Raw genomic sequence first — 19,434 nt, forward strand, 5'->3', positions numbered from 1 at the left:
TCGCCTGATAGACACCGCACTCCCTGATTGACACCCAGCTCTCTGATTGACAGCCACTTTCCTGATTGACACCCAGCTCCCTGATTGACACCCAGCTCCCTGATTAACCACCACTCCCCTGATTGACACCCAGCTCCCTGATTGACAGCCACTCCCCTGATTGACACCCAGCTCCCTGATTGACACACAGCTTCCTGATTGACAGTCACTCCACTGATTGACACCCAGTTCCTTGATTGACACACAGCTCCTTGATTGACACCCAGCTCCCTGATTGACACCCAGCTCCCTGATTGACACCCAGTTCCTTGATTGACACACAGCTCCTTGATTGACACCCAGCTCCCTGATTGACAGGCAGCTCCCTGATTGACAGCCAGCTCCCTGATTGACACCCAGCTCCCTGATTGACACCCAGCTCCCTGATTGACACCCAGCTCCCTGATTGACACCCAGCTCCCTGATTCACACACAGCTCCCTGATTGACAGCCACTCCCCTGATTGACAGCCACTCCCCTGATTGACACCCAGCTCCCTGATTGACACCCAGCTCCCTGATTGACACCCAGCTCCCTGATTGACAGCCACTCCCTTGATTGACAGCCACTCGCCTGATAGACACCCAGCTCCCTGATTGACACCCAGCTCTCTGATTGACAGCCACTTTCCTGATTGACACCCAGCTCCCTGATTGACACCCAGCTCCCTGATTAACCACCACTCCCCTGATTGACACCCAGCTCCCTGATTGACAGCCACTCCCCTGATTGACACCCAGCTCCCTGATTGACACCCAGTTCCTTGATTGACACACAGCTCCCTGATTGACACCCAGCTCCCTGATTGACAGGCAGCTCCCTGATTGACAGCCAGCTCCCTGATTGACACCCAGCTCCCTGATTGACACCCAGCTCCCTGATTGACACCCAGCTCCCTGATTGGCAGCGACTCCCCAGATTGACTCCTAGCTCTCCGATTGACACCGAGCTCCCTGATTGACACCCAGTTCCTTGATTGACACACAGCTCCCTGATTGACACCCAGCTCCCTGATTGACACCCAGCTCCCTGATTGACACCCAGCTCCCTGTTTGCCACCCAGCTCCCTAGAATGACAGCCACTCCCCTGATTGACACCCAGCTCCCTGATTGACACCCAGCTCCCTGATTGACAGCCAGCTCCCTGATTGACAGCCACTCACCTGATAGACACCCAGCTCTCTGATTGGTAGCCACTCCCTGATTGACAGCCAGCTCCCTGATTGACAGCCAGCTCCCTGATTGACACCCAGCTCCCTGATTGACACCCAGCTCCCTGATTGACACCCAGCTCCCTGATTGACACCCAGCTCCTTGATTGACACCCAGCTCCCTGATTGACACCCAGCTCCCTTATTGACACCCAGCTCCCTGATTGACAGCCACTCCCTGATTGACACCCAGCTCCCTGATTGACACCCAGCTCCCTGATTGACACCCAGCTCCCTGTTTGACACCCAGCTCCCTGTTTGACACCCAGCTCCCTGATTGACACCCAGCTCCCTGATTGACACCCAGCTCCCTGATTGACACCCAGCTCCCTGATTGACACCCAGCTCCCTGATTGACACCCAGCTCCCTGATTGACACCCAGCTCCCTGATTGACACCCAGCACCCTGATTGACAGCCATTCCTCTGATTGACAACCAGCTCCCGGATTGACACCCAGCTCCCTGATTGACACCCAGCTCCCTGATTGACAAACATTCCTCTGATTGACAGCCATTCCCCTGATTGACAGCCAGCTCTCTGATTGACACCCAGCTCTCTGATTGACAGCCAGCTCTCTAATTGACACCGAGCTCTCTAATTGACACCCAGCTCCCTGATTGACACTCAGCTCCCGGATTGACAGCCATTCCTCTGATTGACAGCCACTCCCTGATTGACACCCAGCTCCCTGATTGACACCCAGCTCCCTAAATGACACCCAGCTCCCTGATTGACACCCAGCTCTCTGATTGACAGCCAGCTCCCTGATTGACACCCAGCTCCCTAAATGACACCCAGCTCCCTAATTGACACCGAGCTCTCTGATTGACAGCCAGCTCCCTAATTGACACCCAGCTCTCTGATTGACACCCAGCTCCCAGATTGACAGCCATTCCTCTGATTGACAACCAGCTCCCTAATTGACACCAAGCTCCCTTATTGACACCGAGCTCTCTAATTGACACCCAGATCCCTGATTGACACCCAGCTTCCTGATTGACACCCAGCTCCCGGATTGACACCCAGCTCCCTAATTGACAAACATTCCTCTGATTGACAGCCATTCCCCTGATTGACAGCCAGCTCTCTGATTGACACCCAGCTCCCTGATTGACAGCCAGCTCTCTGATTGACACCCAGCTCTCTGATTGACACCCAGCTCCCTGATTGACACCGAGCTCTCTAATTGGCACCCAGCTCCCTGATTGACAGCCATTCCCCTGATTGACAGCCATTCCTCTGATTGACAACCAGCTCTCTGATTGACACCCAGCTCTCTAATTGACACCGAGCTCTCTAATTGACACCCAGCTCCCTGATTGACACTCAGCTCCCGGATTGACACCCAGCTCTCTGATTGACACCCAGCTCCCTAATTGACACCGAGCTCTCTAATTGACACCCAGATCCCTGATTGACACCCAGCTCTCTGATTGACACCCAGCTCCCTAATTGACACCCAGCTCCCTAATTGACACCGAGCTCTCTAATTGACACCCAGATCCCTGATTGACACCCAGCTTCCTGATTGACACCCAGCTCCCGGTTTGACACCCAGCTCCCTGATTGACACCCAGCTCCCTGATTGACACTCAGCTCCGTGATTGACAGCCAGCTCCCTGATTTACAGCCAGCTCACTCGTTAACAGCCACTCCCATTGACACCCAGCTCCTGGATTGACAGCCAGCTCTCTGACTGGGCTGCATGGTGGTACTGTGGTTAGCGCTGCTGCCTCACAATGACAGGAACCAGGTTCAATTCTGCCCTTGACTGCCTGTCTGGGGTTTGCATTTTCTCCCCTTGTTCTTCGTGTGTTTCGGTTTTTTGCTACCTATGTCCAAAGATGTGCAGAATTGGCCATGATAAATTTCCTGATTGACAGTGGGGCCCCTCCCTGATTGACAGGCTGCTCTCTGATTAGTAAACAGCTCCCTGATTGATAGCAGGTCCTTCCACTGCTTGATTGACAGGGCAGCACGGTAAAACAGTGGTTAGCATTGTTGCTTTACAGCTTCAGGGTCTTAGGTTCAATTCCCGGCTTGGGTGACTGCCTGTGCAGAGTCTGTATGTTCTCCCCGTGTCTGCGTGGGTTTCCTCCGGGTGCTATGGTTTCCTCCCACATTCCATAGATGTGCAGGTTAGGTGAATTGGCCATGATAAATTGCCCTTAGTTTCCAGAAAGGTGAGGTGGTGTTCCTGGGTTACGGGGATAGGGTGGAGGTGTGCTAAGTAGGGTGCACTTTCCAAGAGCCGGTGCAGACGCGATGGGCTGAATGGCCTAATCCTGCACTGTAAATTCTATGATTCTGTGATTCAATGACAGCCATGCCCTCTACCTGATTGACAGCCAATCCCCTCTCTGATTGACACCCAAACCCACCCACCATCGGATCCCAGGATCATCCAGCAGCAGCCGCCGACCGAGAAAGCGAGGGAAACGCAGCGGTCTGCAGGTTAGACTGAAGCAACGCGGTTTCAAGACCCCTCTCCCCAAATACTCCTGGCAAACATCCAAGCGATTGAAAACAAGCTGGATGAACTTAACGCCAGACTTACCTCTCAGAGGGAAGTAAGAGACTGCTGTGTGCTCTGTTTCACAGAGACATGGCTCACCCCCGCCTCACCGGACTGTGCCATACAACCTGAAGGCTTCTTTATTCACCGGGCAGACCGCACGGCATCTTCAGGCAAAGCGAAGGGTGGAGGGGTTTGCCTCCTCATCAACTCCTCCTGGTGCTTGGATGTGGTGACCCTGGCGACCTACTACTCCCCAGATCTGGAATACTTGACCGTAAAGTGCCGCCCATACTATCTTCCACGTGAGTTCACTTCATCCATTATCACATCGGTCTACATCCCAACCCAGGCAGAAGTGAGGAAGGCGCTGGATGAACTGTACACAGTCATAAACAACTATGAAACAGAACACCCGGAGGCTTTGTTCATCATGGCCGGAGACTTCAACAAGGCCAGCCTCAAGAGTGTACTGCCAAAATTCCACCAGCACATCTCCTGTCCCACCAGGGGCCACAACACTCTTGACCACTGCTACTCAAAAATCAAGGGCGCCTACCGTTCCATCCCCCGACCGCACTTTGGGAAATCAGACCATAAGACTGTGCTCCTTCTCCCGGCTTACAAGCAGAAACTCAAGCGGGAGAATGCAGCTAAGAATGTTGTGTAGTGCTGGTCCGAGGAGACAGAAGAGCTCTTACGTGACTGCTTGGAGACAGTGGACTGGTCCATATTTAAGAACTCAGCGACTAACTTAAATGAGTGTGCCACCACCGTCACAGACTTCATCAGCAAATGTGTGGACGACTGCGTGCCAAAGAAAGCAGTACGTATGTTCCCCAACCGGAAACCATGGCTCAACCGCGAGATTGACTCCCTACTGAAGGACAGATCTGAGGCGTTCAAGGCAGACGACCCTGTCCTATACAAGAAATCCAGGTACGACCTCCGCAAAGCCATCCGAGATGCCAAGAGAGAATATCAAACTAATCTAGAGTCACAGACAGACTCTCGGCAGTTGTGGCAAGGACTAAACAACATAACGGGCTACAAAGCGAAGCCGAGCAGTATCTCTGGCAGCAGCGCACCCCTCCCCGATGAACTTAATGCATTCTATGCTCGGTTTGAGCAGGTAACCAACAATCCGCTATCGAGTGCCCCGGCAACCCATAATTCACCCATACCCACCATCACAGTTTCCGAAGTCAGATCGGCCTTCCTGAAAGTGAACCCACGGAAGGCGATGGGCCCGGACTGGATCCCTGGTCGTGCACTCAGAGCCTGCGCATACCAGCTGGCAGAGGTATTCACCGACATCTTTAACCTATCCCTACTCCACTCCGAGGTCCCCACCTGCTTCAAGAAGACCACCATCATACCGGTACCAAAGAAGAACCAGGCAACATGCCTCAATGACTACCGCCCGGTGGCCCTGACGTCAGTTGTAATGAAGTGCTTCGAGAGGCTGATCATGAAGCGCATCACCTCCATACTCCCGGAACGCCTTGACCCACTTCAATTCGCATACCGTCGCAACCGGTCCACATCAGACGCCATTTCCCTGGCCCTACACTCATCCCTAGAGCATCTCGAAAACAAGGACTCCTACATCAGACTCCTATTTATTGACTACAGCTCTGCCTTCAACACCATAATCCCAGCAAAGCTCAGATCAAAGCTCCAAAACCTAGGACTTGGCTCTCCACTCTGCAACTGGATCCTTGACTTTCTGACCAACAGACCACAGTCAGTAAGAATGAACACCAACACCTCCTCCACAATAGTCCTCAATACCGGTGCCCCGCAAGGCTGCGTACTTAGCCCCCTACTCTACTCCCTGTACACACACGACTGCATGGCAAAACTTGGTTCCAACTCCATCTACAAGTTTGCTGACGATACGACCATAGTGAGCCGGATCTCGAATAACGACGAGTCCGAATACAGGAGGGAGATAGAGAACCTAGCGGAGTGGTGTAACAACAACAATCTCTCCCTCAATGCCAGCAAAACTAAAGAGCTGGTCATCGACTTCAGGAAGCAAAGTACTGTACACACCCCTGTCAGCATCAACGGAGCCGAGGTAGAGATGGTGAGCAGTTTCAAATTCCTAGGGGTGCACATCACCAAAAATCTATCCTGGTCCACTCACGTCGACGCTATCACCAAGAAAGCACAACAGCGCCTATACTTGCTCAGGAAACTAAGGAAATTCGGCGTGTCCACATTAACCCTTACCAACTTTTACAGATGCACTATGGAGAGCATCCTAGCAGGCTGCATCACAGCCTGGTATGGCAACTGCTCGGCCCAGGACCGCAAGGAACTTCAGAGAGTCGTGAATACCGCCCAGTCCATCAGACGAACCTGCCTCCCATCCATTGATTCCATCTACACCTCCCGCTGCCGGGGGAAAGCAGGCAGCATAATCAAGGATCCCTCCCACTTTTCCAACTTCTTCCATCGGGCAGGAGATTCAGAAGTCTGAGAACACGGACGAACAGACTCAAAAACAGCTTCTTCCCCACTGTCACCAGACTCCTAAATGACCCTCTTATTGACTGACCTCATTAACACTACACCCATGTATGCTTCATCCGATGCCAATGCTTATGTAGTCACATTGTATATATTGTGTTGCCCTATTATGTATTCTCATGTATTTTCTTGAATTCTGTTTAATTCCCTTTTCTTCCCATGTACTGAATGATCTGTTGAGCTGCTTGCAGAAAAATACTTTTCACTGTACCTCGGTACACATGACAATAAACAAATCCAATCCAAATCCAATCCAAAGTCCACCCCTTGATTGATAACAACCCTTCTTTGAGTTGTAGCCAATCCCTCCTCATTGACAGCCAGACCCCTCCCAGATTGACAGCCAGACCCCTCCCAGATTGACAGCCAGACCCCTCCCTGATTGACAGCCAGGCACCTCCCTGATTGACAGCCGGGCACCTCCCTGAATGACAGCCAGACCCCTCCCTGATTGACAGCCAGACCCCTCCCTGATTGACAGCCAGGCAGCTCCCTGATTGACAGCCAGGCAGCTCCCTGATTGACAGCCAGACCCCTCCCTGATTGACAGCCAGGCACCTCCCTGATTGACAGCCGGGCACCTCCCTGATTGACAGCCGGGCACCTCCCTGATTGACAGCCAGGCAGCTCCCTGATTGACAGCCGGGCACCTCCCTGATTGACAGCCAGGCAGCTCCCTGATTGACAGCCAGACCCCTCCCTGATTGACAGCCAGGCAGCTCCCTGATTGACAGCCAGACCCCTCCCTGATTGACAGCCAGGCAGCTCCCTGATTGACAGCCAGGCACCTCCCTGATTGACAGCCAGGCACCTCCCTGATTGACAGCCAGACCCCTCCCTGATTGACAGCCGGGCACCTCCCTGATTGACAGCCAGGCACCTCCCTGATTGACAGCCGGGCACCTCCCTGATTGACAGCCAGACCCCTCCCTGATTGACAGCCAGACCCCTCCCAGATTGACAGCCGGGCACCTCCCTGATTGACAGCCAGACCCCTCCCTGATTGACAGCCAGACCCCTCCCTGATTGACAGCCAGGCACCTCCCTGATTGACAGCCAGGCACCTCCCTGATTGACAGCCAGACCCCTCCCTGATTGACAGCCAGACCCCTCCCAGATTGACAGCCAGACCCCTCCCTGATTGACAGCCAGACCCCTCCCTGATTGACAGCCAGACCCCTCCCTGATTGACAGCCAGGCACCTCCCTGATTGACAGCCAGGCACCTCCCTGATTGACAGCCAGACCCCTCCCTGATTGACAGCCAGACCCCTCCCTGATTGACAGCCAGGCACCTCCCTGATTGACAGCCAGACCCCTCCCAGATTGACAGCCGGGCACCTCCCTGATTGACAGCCAGGCACCTCCCTGATTGACAGTCAGGCAGCTCCCTGATTGACAGCCAGGCAGCTCCCTGATTGACAGCCAGACCCCTCCCTGATTGACAGCCAGGCACCTCCCTGATTGACAGCCAGACCCCTCCCTGATTGACAGCCGGGCACCTCCCTGATTGACAGCCAGGCACCTCCCTGATTGACAGTCAGGCCTCTCTCTCTGATTGACAGCCAGACCCCTCCCTGATTGACAGCCAGGCACCTCCCTGATTGACAGCCAGACCCCTCCCTGATTGACAGCCAGACCCCTCCCTGATTGACAGTCAGGCCTCTCTCTCTGATTGACAGCCAGACCCCTCCCTGATTGACAGCCAGGCACCTCCCTGATTGACAGCCAGGCCTCTCTCTCTGATTGACAGCCAGACCCCTCCCTGATTGACAGCCAGGCACCTCCCTGATTGACAGTCAGGCCTCTCTCTCTGATTGACAGCCAGGCACCTCCCTGATTGACAGTCAGGCCTCTCTCTCTGATTGACAGCCAGACCCCTCCCTGATTGACAGCCAGACAGCTCCCTGATTGACAGCCAGACCCCTCCCAGATTGACAGCCAGACCCCTCCCTGATTGACAGCCAGGCACCTCCCTGATTGACAGCCAGACCCCTCCCAGATTGACAGCCTGCTCTCTCCTTGATTGACAGCCTGCTCCCTCCCTGATTGACAGCCTGCTCTCTCCTTGATTGACAGCCTGCTCCCTCCTTGATTGACAGCCTGCTCTCTCCTTGATTGACAGCCTGCTCCCTCCTTGATTGACAGCCTGCTCTCTCGTTGATTGACAGCCTGCTCCCTCCTTGATGGACAGCCTGCTCTCTCCTTGATTGACAGCCTGCTCTCTCCTTGATTGACAGCCTGCTCCCTCCTTGATGGACAGCCTGCTCCCTCCTTGATGGACAGCCTGCTCTCTCCTTGATGGACAGCCTGCTCCCTCCTTGATGGACAGCCTGCTCTCTCCTTGATTAACAGCCAGCTCTCTCCTTGATTGATAGCCTGCTCCCTCCTTGATTGATAGCGTGCCTTAGCTCCTGCTCCTGCTCCCCAGCAGCGCTGTACAATTAACCTGCACAACTCTTGCAGAATCCAACTCTTCTTTCCGCTACTGGCATATTTCCCTATTATTCGCATTGGCACAACAGTAATACAGAAAAGGATAAAAGTGAAAGGTACAAGGAAAGATTGGCCATTTGATTTAATACTGTCTAGCATCCACATTGTAGTTTGCTTTTGTTGAATTTGCATGTTGCAAACTTATCAATGAATGTTTTAGGACGCAAATAGAAGTACTGGCACCAGCAAATTTAACATTTTTGTATTACAGTGTGTCGTTGTCAAAGAAGAGAGACCTGACCTGATGTGCTTCTCTTGTAACTTTTCTTCACAGAATTCTAGCAGACCAAATTACACTGCCTTCCCTGCACTGCTCGTCCAGCCAAAGGCTCTGTCGATACATAACGTCCTATTCTCAAGCATGACATTCACTATAGCGTGTTTCAAAAATGGCAAAATCCTTTCCACCAAATTCAATCTAATCCAAGACAAGTAAAATATCTGTTCAGCTGAATGCATTTAGCTCAGAAATTATTACCGATTATCATAAAGGATTTTAAAATCGGTCACACTCGTGTAAAATATGTGGCTTTGTCCCTCAAAAAGGGCTGGTGGTGAGAAAGTCATGTTCTCAGCATTAGATGTCTGAAAAATCAAGGTGGCTGCCATGTCCTTACGCTGCACGAAAGGCAGGTATTGTCTTGTAGGTGTTGAGAAAATCTTAAGTGACAGATGCTGGAAGGAATTACCCCGGAGGCAGGGGATGAGAACATATTCTTCACTACTGAGAACGATTGGATTTCAGAGATGAAAGCGGATACAACTGAAGATCTGTATCTCCAAATGGGGGACCCACTATTTCATGAAGCACAGTAGGTATTGTTACCGTGGGGAACCGTAAACCAAACAAACTCAATTTACCAAATGACGTCTTAAAATAAATTAACAACAAGATGTCACTCCTTGTAACTTTTACTGTAACATGAATCCGAAACAACATAAATTAATAATTATACTTCAGATAATTTATATTTCAAATTAAAAGGGTAAATTTCACTTTAAATGGTTGCTACAACAAAGATGTGTTCTCACCCAACCACCAACATTTGCATCACTTTCCACACCAAATGTAGCATTATGTTGCACACAGTTCCACCATAGGCTGTTCTTTATTCATACAGGGTGGGTCAGGAGTCCGATTGACTACAGTATTTACCTTTGAGGTTCACAGGTATGATTATCATCAGCAAGGTATACTTCTACAAACGCTCTTTCCCTTGGGTCATGTCAGCCCTGATGGTATAGCTTTCCAGAATTCTTTTTCAACTATGGACACCCCGGTTTGCATTTTGGCCATTTCTGGGAAAACACCCAGTTGTTTAGGATCTCCAAGCTATTCACATGTTTTAGACCATTTTAGCCAACTCGCACAGTCCCACCAGGAGCCAAACAGAAAAATTGACCGCTTCCTGTGTGACTTCCTTCTGCTCCTCAAATGAAATCTCTGTTTTTTTTTCTCTTTCTGCTTTCTCTTTGTGCCTTCATCTCTGCACTGGTAACCTTCACCTTCCAGTTCCCTTGCTTGGAACACGTCTTTGTGTCTGCAGCTCTCATTTGTGTCTGACGCGCTCCTTTGTGTCTGCCAGCTTTCTTCTTAATATTCTTCCTCTTGGTACAGCTTTCAGGTCAAGGGTCACCAGGTCACATGGACCAGTATTTCTACTGTCCAAGAAAATTACGATTGATCCCCTTACAATTGATGCAAACTCTTGAAAGTACTTTGCAAACGTTCTTAAAAGCAATTACAGATCACAGAAATAACACTGCAGTAGCTAGCCCCTTTAGGGGATTTGATCCACAAGTCCAATCAAGACAGGAGTTGGGAATTCACCGGGGCATGTTGGAATTTGTCCCAGCAGTTGGAACCTGGAGCTGTGTATGTAAAAAAAAATGTTTTAAACCACTGGGAGACCTTCGGTGAGTGCTGTTCAGCATAGATCCTCACAAATGGGGACCAGAGAGAATGCCAATCCTGGGGGTCTTCCAGGAGATCAGAGGGCCCCAGCCGCAGGCACTTTGGGCAAGGTGGTGCCCTGGCTCTGCTGGTTTTACCTGGGCACCCTGGCAGTGCCAGCCTGGCACATTGGCAGTGCCACCTGGGTGCCAGCCTGGCACTGCCAGCTGGCATGAGCACTGCCAGGTTGGTGGTGCCAGGCTGGCATTTTATGCGCGTGCAATTAGGCTGGGGTTGACGGATGACGGTGTTGGGGGACGGAGACCCTAGCATAGTGCATTCCGGCTGTGGGGAAGGTCGGGATTGTTTTGGGGGTCTCAGAGGTCGGGACCCCATTTAAAATGGTAGCACAGGTGGATAGCACTATGCCTTCACAGCGCCAGGGTCCCAGGTTTGATTCCCCGCTGGATCACTGTCTGTGTGGAGTCTGCACGTTCTCCCCGTGTCCGCGTGTGTTTCCTCCGGGTGCTCCATTTCCTCCCACTGTCCAACGACGTGTAGGTTAGGTGGATTGGCCGTGCTAAATTGCCCTTAGTGTCCAAAAAGGTTAGAAAGGGTTCTTGGGATTACAAGGAGAGGGTGGAAGTGACAGCTTAAGTGGGTCGGTGCAGACTCAATGTTCTTTGTTTGTTCAATGGGCTGAATGGCCTCTTTCTGCACTGTATGTTCTATGTTCCCTCTGTAAATTGTTGTTCGTGGTTGGAATAAATCATTGTTTCTTAGAAGTTAACTGGTGGAGCCAATTCTTGAAATTATTACAAAGAGCATAAGACAAAGTAGCAGAAGAATGCCATTCATCCCATTGAGTCTTCTCCGCCATTCAATGAGACCATGACTGATCTGATATGATAATCCTAACACCACTTTCCCATTTTATCCCCATAATCCTTGATACCCTTACTGATTAAAAATCTGTCTATCTCAGAACATACATAATGACCCAGCCTCTACAGCTCTCTACACATTCTTTGTGTCATTTTCACCACGTGCCTTCCCACCTATTTTTGAGTCACCTGCAAATTTGGGAATAGTGCATTCACCTCCCCCATCCAAGTCATTAATATATGTTGTAAATAATTGTGACCTCAGCACTGTTCCCTGTGGCACTCCACTAGTTGCAGGCTGCCATTCTGAAAATGCCCCTCTTATCCCAGCTCTCTGTCTTCTATTAGTTAGCCAATCCTTTACTCACGCTAATGTTACCCCCAACACCATAAGCTCTTATCTTATCAAGAAGTCTTTTGTGCAGTACCTTATCAAATCCTTGTTTGAAATCCAAGTATATTACATCTATTGGTTCCCCTTTATCTATCCTCCTCGTTACCACCCGAAAGAATTCTGATACATTTATTAGGCACTATTTCCCGTTCATGAAGCCATGCTGACTCTGCTTCATTATATCATGCATTTCTAAATGTTTTGCTGTTACATCCTTTATAATAGACTCACTAACATTTTCCTAATGACCGGTGTAAGCTAATTGGCCTATAGTTCCCTGTTTTTGTCTTTTTTTTGAATAAGGGTGTTACATTGGCAGTTTTCCAATCCATTAGGAATTTTCCAGAATTTAAAGGTTCTTGGAAGATTACTACTAATGCATCCACCATTTCTGTAGCTACTTCTTTAATATCCTAGGATGCAACCCATCAGGTCCAGGGGACATGCCGATCATGAGCCCCTTAGTTCTCCGAGTACTTTTTCCCCGAGTGATAGTTGTATTTATTTCCTTCCCCTTTTTGCCCTGGATATAGCATTTTTGGAACATTGTTAGTGTCTTCTACTGTGAAGACTGACACAAAGTATTTAACTCCTCTGACATTTCCTGATCCCCCAGTCTCATTCTCTCAGGTGCCGATGTTCACTTTGGCCTATCTCTTCCTTTTTATATATTTAAAGAAGCTCTTAATGTCCTTTTTTATATTACTTGCCAGCTTACCCTCATAGTTTATCTTTTCCCTCTTTATTTTTTTGGTCAACTTTTATTGTTTTTTTAAAAAACTTTTCCAATCCTCTGATTCATCACTAATCTTTGCCACATTGCATTTTTTTTTCTTTCAGTTTAATGCAATACTTAACTTCCTTGGTTAACCACGGTTGATTTATCCCCTTCCAGGAATCCTTCTTCCTCACTGGAATATATCTTTGTTGTGAGTCAAGAACCTTTGAAGAAATTCCAAACTTTCCTTACTGGACTACTTCTGTTGTATGTTTGGACTGAAAACACAAAAAAAAATAGATTGTGGACGCAGGTGGTTTGAATGCAAGATCAGCAGAGATTTATTGGATAGGTCTTCACTGTACAAGGGCAAAAGCCCGCAAAGTAGTCGATCATGTCATGTGACTCCTTTCTTAAAGAGACATTGCATACAAATACAATAGCCCACATATGTAACATCCCACCCCCTTTGCAACCAATAAGTAGCATTTTAACATAGTCATTTACATATGTATACAAGTGCAGGCATCAAATTATTACGTTGCAATCACACTGTCAATAAGATCAGGAGGGCGTCTATTTTTCACTGGTTGCCTGCGTACTTCCAGGACTTTATTATTTTCGATCTTAGCTGTATGTTCATATCCTCCAAGATATGTTTCTACCCTCAAAGGGGTTAGTCTCTTTTTCCAAGGGAAGACTAGTAGTATCAGGTAATTGTGCTGCAATCTCTTCTTCTGTAGATTAGCTAGAAGTTACACTGCCAGATGGGACACAGACTGCTACCTCTTGAGGTTGGTTTGACGCTAGTTCACTAACCTGTGTTGACAATAATTGACCCGCATGGTGACTCCATACAAGTTCGTTGGTCGTTTGGACCATGTAGGATATTGGGGCAGTTTGAGCCAATAGAACATAGAACATAGAACATAGAACAGTACAGCACAGAACAGGCCCTTCGGCCCTCAATGTTGTGCCGAGCCATGATCACCCTACTCAAACCCACATATCTACCCTATACCCGTAACCCAACAACCCCCCCTTAACCTTACTTTTATTAGGACACTACGGGCAATTTAGCATGGCCAATCCACCTAACCCGCACATCTTTGGACTGTGGGAGGAAACCGGAGCACCCGGAGGAAACCCACGCACACAGGGGGAGGACGTGCAGACTCCACACAGACAGTGACCCAGCCGGGAACCGAACCTGGGACCCTGGAGCTGTGAAGCATTTATGCTAACCACCATGCTACCCTGCTGCCCCTCATACTGTTGTACTACTCACTTGTGATGTAACTGCCCGCTAACACTGGTTCTCCTTGTTGAAATGAGCGCTTTTCTGAATTACTTTCTCATCTCAGGATCTGTGACTGTTGGATTCGCTCTATTATGTCAGATGTCTCCTCTAGCAAGAGTAAATCAGAGCGAACCCTCAGCTTCCTTTTCATCAACAGCAAAGCTGATGAACTTTATGTAGTCGCATGTGTTGTATTTTGCTATGTTGCTAAAAACATGTTCACAAGACAATGTAGAAACCTTGGTCCTTGGAAGCTTTCAGTGCATGCTTCATGGCCTGGGCAAACCTTTTGGCTAAAGCTTTCGTGAATGGGTGTTAACGTGCTGATTTTATATGTTAAACTCCACACATTTAAAAAAAGTCTTCAAACATCCATTTTGGTAGGTTTACCATTCAGCTTTGCCATTACCCAAAAATGGTGTGAACCACCCTGGACTGAGAGTATGTTCAGCTTAATTTCTTCATCAAAGTACTATAGCTTCACTGTGGTTGTTGTTCTTTTCTTTTACATTGTGAATTTTCTTAGTTGAATTTGCTTTGCTTCTTCCTTTGAATGAGTTCTGTGTCTTCCTTTAAGCGTTCTTCTGTGGAGGAATTATTTTACTCCAGTAAACTCTGGCTGTGTGGTCAGTTTTGTCACAATTTTTACAATGGTTGTCCTTGCTCCAGCAATCAACCTGTGAATGGCCTGTTTTTGCACAGGGGTGGCATGCCTGGTGCTGGGTAGACTGCTTCTGGGCGGCAGTCAGCTTATGGATCCTCGTGCTTGCTATGAGCTGAGTGGCCTTCTCAGACACGATTTCCATTGAAATGGCAATGTCCAATGCATTCAGATCTTGTTCTCTGAATAATCTTCTCTGAATGGCGCCATTTTTCAAACCACACACAGTTCTCCCTCCCCCCGATCCAAACACCCCCCCGGGTTGCTGCTGCTGACGGCCTATTTCCCTACCGTTCCGCCAGGAAGTCCAGGAAAGGCTGCCACCGCCTAAAAAACCCTTGTACTGATCCCCTCAGGGCAAATTTCACCCTCTCCAATTTAATGAACCCCGCCATATCATTGATCCAGGCCTCCACGCTTGGGGGCCTCGCATCCTTCCACTGAAGAAGAATCCTCCGCCGGGCTACTAGGGACGCAAAGGCCAGAACACCGGCCTCTTTCGCCTCCTGCACTCCCGGCCCCACTGCAACCCCAAAAATTGCGCGTCCCCAGCCTGGCTTGACCCTGGATCCCACCACCCTCGACACCGTCCTTGCTACCCCCTTCCAAAACTCCCCCAGCGCTGGGCACGCCCAAATCATATGGGCGTGGTTCGCTGGGCTCCCCGAGCACCTAGCACACCTGTCCTCACCCCCGAAAAACCTACTCATCCTCGTCCCAGTCATGTGGGCCCTATGCAGCACCTTGAACTGTCTGAGGCTAAGCCTCGCACAGGAAGAGGAGGAATTCACTCTTTCCAGGGCATCTGCCCACGTCCCCTCCTCAATCTCCTCACCCAGCTCCTCTTCCCATTTACCCTTCAGTTCCTCCACCGAGGCTTCGTCTACCTCCTGCATCACCCGGTATATGTCCGAAATCCTCCCTCCTCCAACCCACACCCCCGAGAGCAACCGATCCCGCACCCCTCGTGAGGGCAGCAAGGGGAACCCCTCCACCTGCTGCCTGGCAAACGTCCTCACCTGCATGTACCTAAACATGTTCCCCGGGGGGAGCCCAAACTTCCCCTCTAACTCCCCCAAGCTCGCGAACCTCCCCTCCACAAACAGGTCCCTCAACCTCCTAAACCCTACCCTGTGCCAGCCCAGGAATCCGCCATCAATGCTCCCTGGGACAAACCAATGGTTTCCCCGTATCGGGGCCTCCATCGAGCCCCCCACTTCTCACCTGTGCCGTCTCCATTGCCCCCAAATTTTGAGGGTAGCCGCCACCACCGGGCTCATGGTATACCTCGTTGGAGGGAGCGGCAACGGCGCCGTTACCAGCGCCTCCAGGCTCGTGCCCACACATGACGCCGCCTCCATCCTCTTCCATGCTGCCCCCTCCTCGTCCATTACCCACTTACGCACCATCGCTGCGTTGGCAGCCCAATAGTACCCACAGAGGTTGGGCAACGCCAGCCCTCCCCTATCTCTGCCTCATTCCAGGAACACTCTTCTCACCCTCGGAGTCCCATGCACCCACACAAATCCCATGATACTCCTGTTGACCCTCCTAAAAAAGGCCTTCGGGATAAGGATGGGGAGGCACTGGAACAGGAACAAAAACCTCGGGATCACCGTCATCTTAATGGACTGCACCCTATCCGCCAGTGACAGCGGTAACATGTCCCACCTCTTAAACTCCTTCACCATCTGCTCCTCCAACCTTGTGAGGTTGAGCTTGTGCAGGGCCCCCCAGCTCCCAGCCACCTGGACTCCTAGGTACCTGAAGCTCTTCCCTGCCTGCTTCAATGGGAGCCTACCAATCCCCTCCTCTTGATCCCCCGGATGCACCACAAACAACTCACTCTTGCCCAGGTTCAACTTATACCCAGAGAAACCCCCGAATTCACTAAGAATCCTCGTCACCTCCAGCATCCCCCACACCGGGTCCGCCACATACAGCAACAGGTCGTCCGCATACAGCGACACTCGATGCTCCTCCCCACCCCGCACCAGGCCCCTCCAGTTCCCTGACTCCCTCAATGCCATGGCCAGGGGCTCAATTGCCAACGCGAAGAGCAAGGGGGACAGGGGACACCCCTGTCTCGTCCCCCGGTACAGCCGAAAGTACTCCGACCTCCTCCTATTCGTGGCTACACTCGCCATCAGGGCCTCGTAGAGCAGCCTCACCCACCGGATAAACCCCTCCCCAAACCCAAACCTCTCCAGCACCTCCCACAAATACTGCCACTCAACCCTATCAAAGGCCTTCTCCGCATCTAATGCCACCACTATCTCCGCCTCCCCTTCCATGGCCGGCATCATAATGACATTGAGGAGCCTTTGCACGTTCGTATTCAACTGCCTTCCCCTCACAAACCCCGTCTGGTCCTCATGAATGACCCCGGCTACGCAATCCTCTATTCTAGCGGCCAGGATCTTTGCCAGCAGCTTAGCGTCGGCGTTCAGCAGCGAAATCGGCCTATATGACCCGCACTGCAGAGGGTCCTTGTCCCGCTTCAGGATCAAGGAATTCAGCGCCCGTGACATAGTTGGGGGCAAAAGCCCCCCCCCCCCCCCCCCCCCCCCTCCCTTGCCTCGTTAAAGGTCCGGACCAACAGGGGGCCCAACAGGTCCAAATACCTTTTATAAAATTCCGCCTGAAACCCGTCCGGCCCCGGCGCCTTCCCCGACTGCATACTCCCTATCCCTTTGACCACCTCCTCCAGCTCGATCGCCGCCCCCAGTCCCTCCACCTGCTCCTCCTCCACCCTCAGGAATCGCAGCTTGTCCAAGAAGCGCCCCATTCCACCCCCCTACACCGGGGGCTCCGACCGGTACAGTTCCCCATAGAAGTCCTCTGAAGACCCCATTAACATCTACTCCCCTCCGCACCACCTTCCCAGCCCTATCCGTCACTCCCCCAATCTCCCTGGCTGCGTCCCGCTTTCGGAGCTCGTGTGCCAGCATCCTGCTCGCCTTCTCCCCATATTCATACACCGCCCCCTGTGCTTTCCTCCACTGAGCTTCCGCCTTTCTGGTAGTCAATAGGTAGTATCTGGCCTGAAGGCTACGCCTCTCCCCCAGCAATCCCTCCTCTGGAGCCTCCGCATATCGCCTATCCACCCTCACCATCTCCTCTATCAGTCTCTCGCTCTCCCTCTGCTCCCCCCTCTCCCTATGGGTTCGGATGGAGATCAATTCCCCCTTCATCACCGCCTTCAATGCCTCCCAGACCGTCCCCACTCGGACCTCCCCGTTGTCATTGGCCTCAAGGTACCTCTCGATACACCCCCGAACCCTCTCGGCCACCTCCTCATCTGCCAGCAGCCCCACCTCCAAGCGCCAGAGCGGACGTTGGTCCCTTTCTTCCTCCAGCCCGAGGTCCACCCAGTGCGGGGCATGATCTGAAATAGCAATGGCGGAGTACTCAGTCTCCCTTCATAAGACACTCCCACCATCCCCTGAACAAGTCTGGTGAACTTTCGTTGCGCTCCCTCTGTGGCAATAATATCCTTTCTGAGGTAAGGTGACCAAGACTGCACACAGTACTCCAGGTGCGGTCTAACCAAGCTCCCATACAATTGAAGCAAAACCTCACTACTCCTGTACTCAAACCCTCTCGCAGTAAAGGCTAACATTCCTAATAGCTTGCTGCACCTGCATGTTAGCCTTCAGTGCAAATGGACAAGGACACCCTTTGTACATCTACATTTTCTAATATCTTTTAAAAAAATAAATTTAGTGTACCCAATCCATTTTTTCCAATTAAGGGGCAATTTAGCATGGCCAATCCACCTAGCCTGCACATCTTTGTGTTGTGGGGACAAAACCCACTCAAACACGGGGAGAATGTGTAAACTCCACACGGACAGTGACCCAGAGCCGGGATTGAACCTGGGACCTCGGCGGCGTGAGGCTGCAGGACTAACCCACTGCGCCACTGTCTGCCCCTCATTTTATAATTTCTTACCATTTAGGAACTACTCTGCACCATGTACCTTCTACCAAAATAGATTACCTTACATTTTATTCCATCTGTCATGTCTTTACCCAATCACCTAGTCTGTCCAGATCCTCCTGTATCTGCTTTACATCTTCCTCACACATTCGCGCTTTGTGGCAGTTATGACATTGGAAAATGAACATGAGTCTTTCGATGGGCTAAAGGCGTCCAGTCCTGTAAATATACAAAGCTTCCCCTCTACTTTTCCATTCAATAGCTAAGCCCAGGGATCAGCATACAACTAAAAACATATAAAAAATACATCAATGCATTGAAGTTGCTGTCCCTTCGTGATGTATTTTGTTACAGGTAAACATAAAATTATCTAAGCTAAGGCCGAGTCTTTGCCACCGTCTTGCTTGCATTCTCCTTTGACACCACCTTACTTTTCTTTGGGGTTCCAAAGTGCAGGGCATGGTGACACAGTGGTTAGCACTGCTGCTTCACAGCTCTAGGGACCCAGGTTCAATTCCGGCCTCGGGTGACTGTCTGTGTGGAGTCTGCACGTTCTCCCCGTGTCTGTGTGGGTTTCCTCCGGGTGCTCCGGTTTCCTCCCACAGTCCAAAGAAGTGCAGGTTAGGTGGATTGACCATGTTAAATTGCCCTTCGTGTCCAAACAGGTTAGGTGGCGTTACTGGGTTTAATTGGGTGTTCTTTTCAAGGGTCGGTGCAGACTCGATGGGCTGAATGGCCTCCTTCTGCACTGTAAATTCTATGAGTCTATGATAAGTGGCTCAATGTATTGCATACAAATATTCACAAATCTGTTATATATGTTGCTGTTTCAGTTTAGAAT

Source organism: Scyliorhinus canicula, chromosome 9, assembly GCF_902713615.1.
Source record: "Scyliorhinus canicula chromosome 9, sScyCan1.1, whole genome shotgun sequence".
Lineage (NCBI taxonomy): Eukaryota > Metazoa > Chordata > Chondrichthyes > Carcharhiniformes > Scyliorhinidae > Scyliorhinus > Scyliorhinus canicula.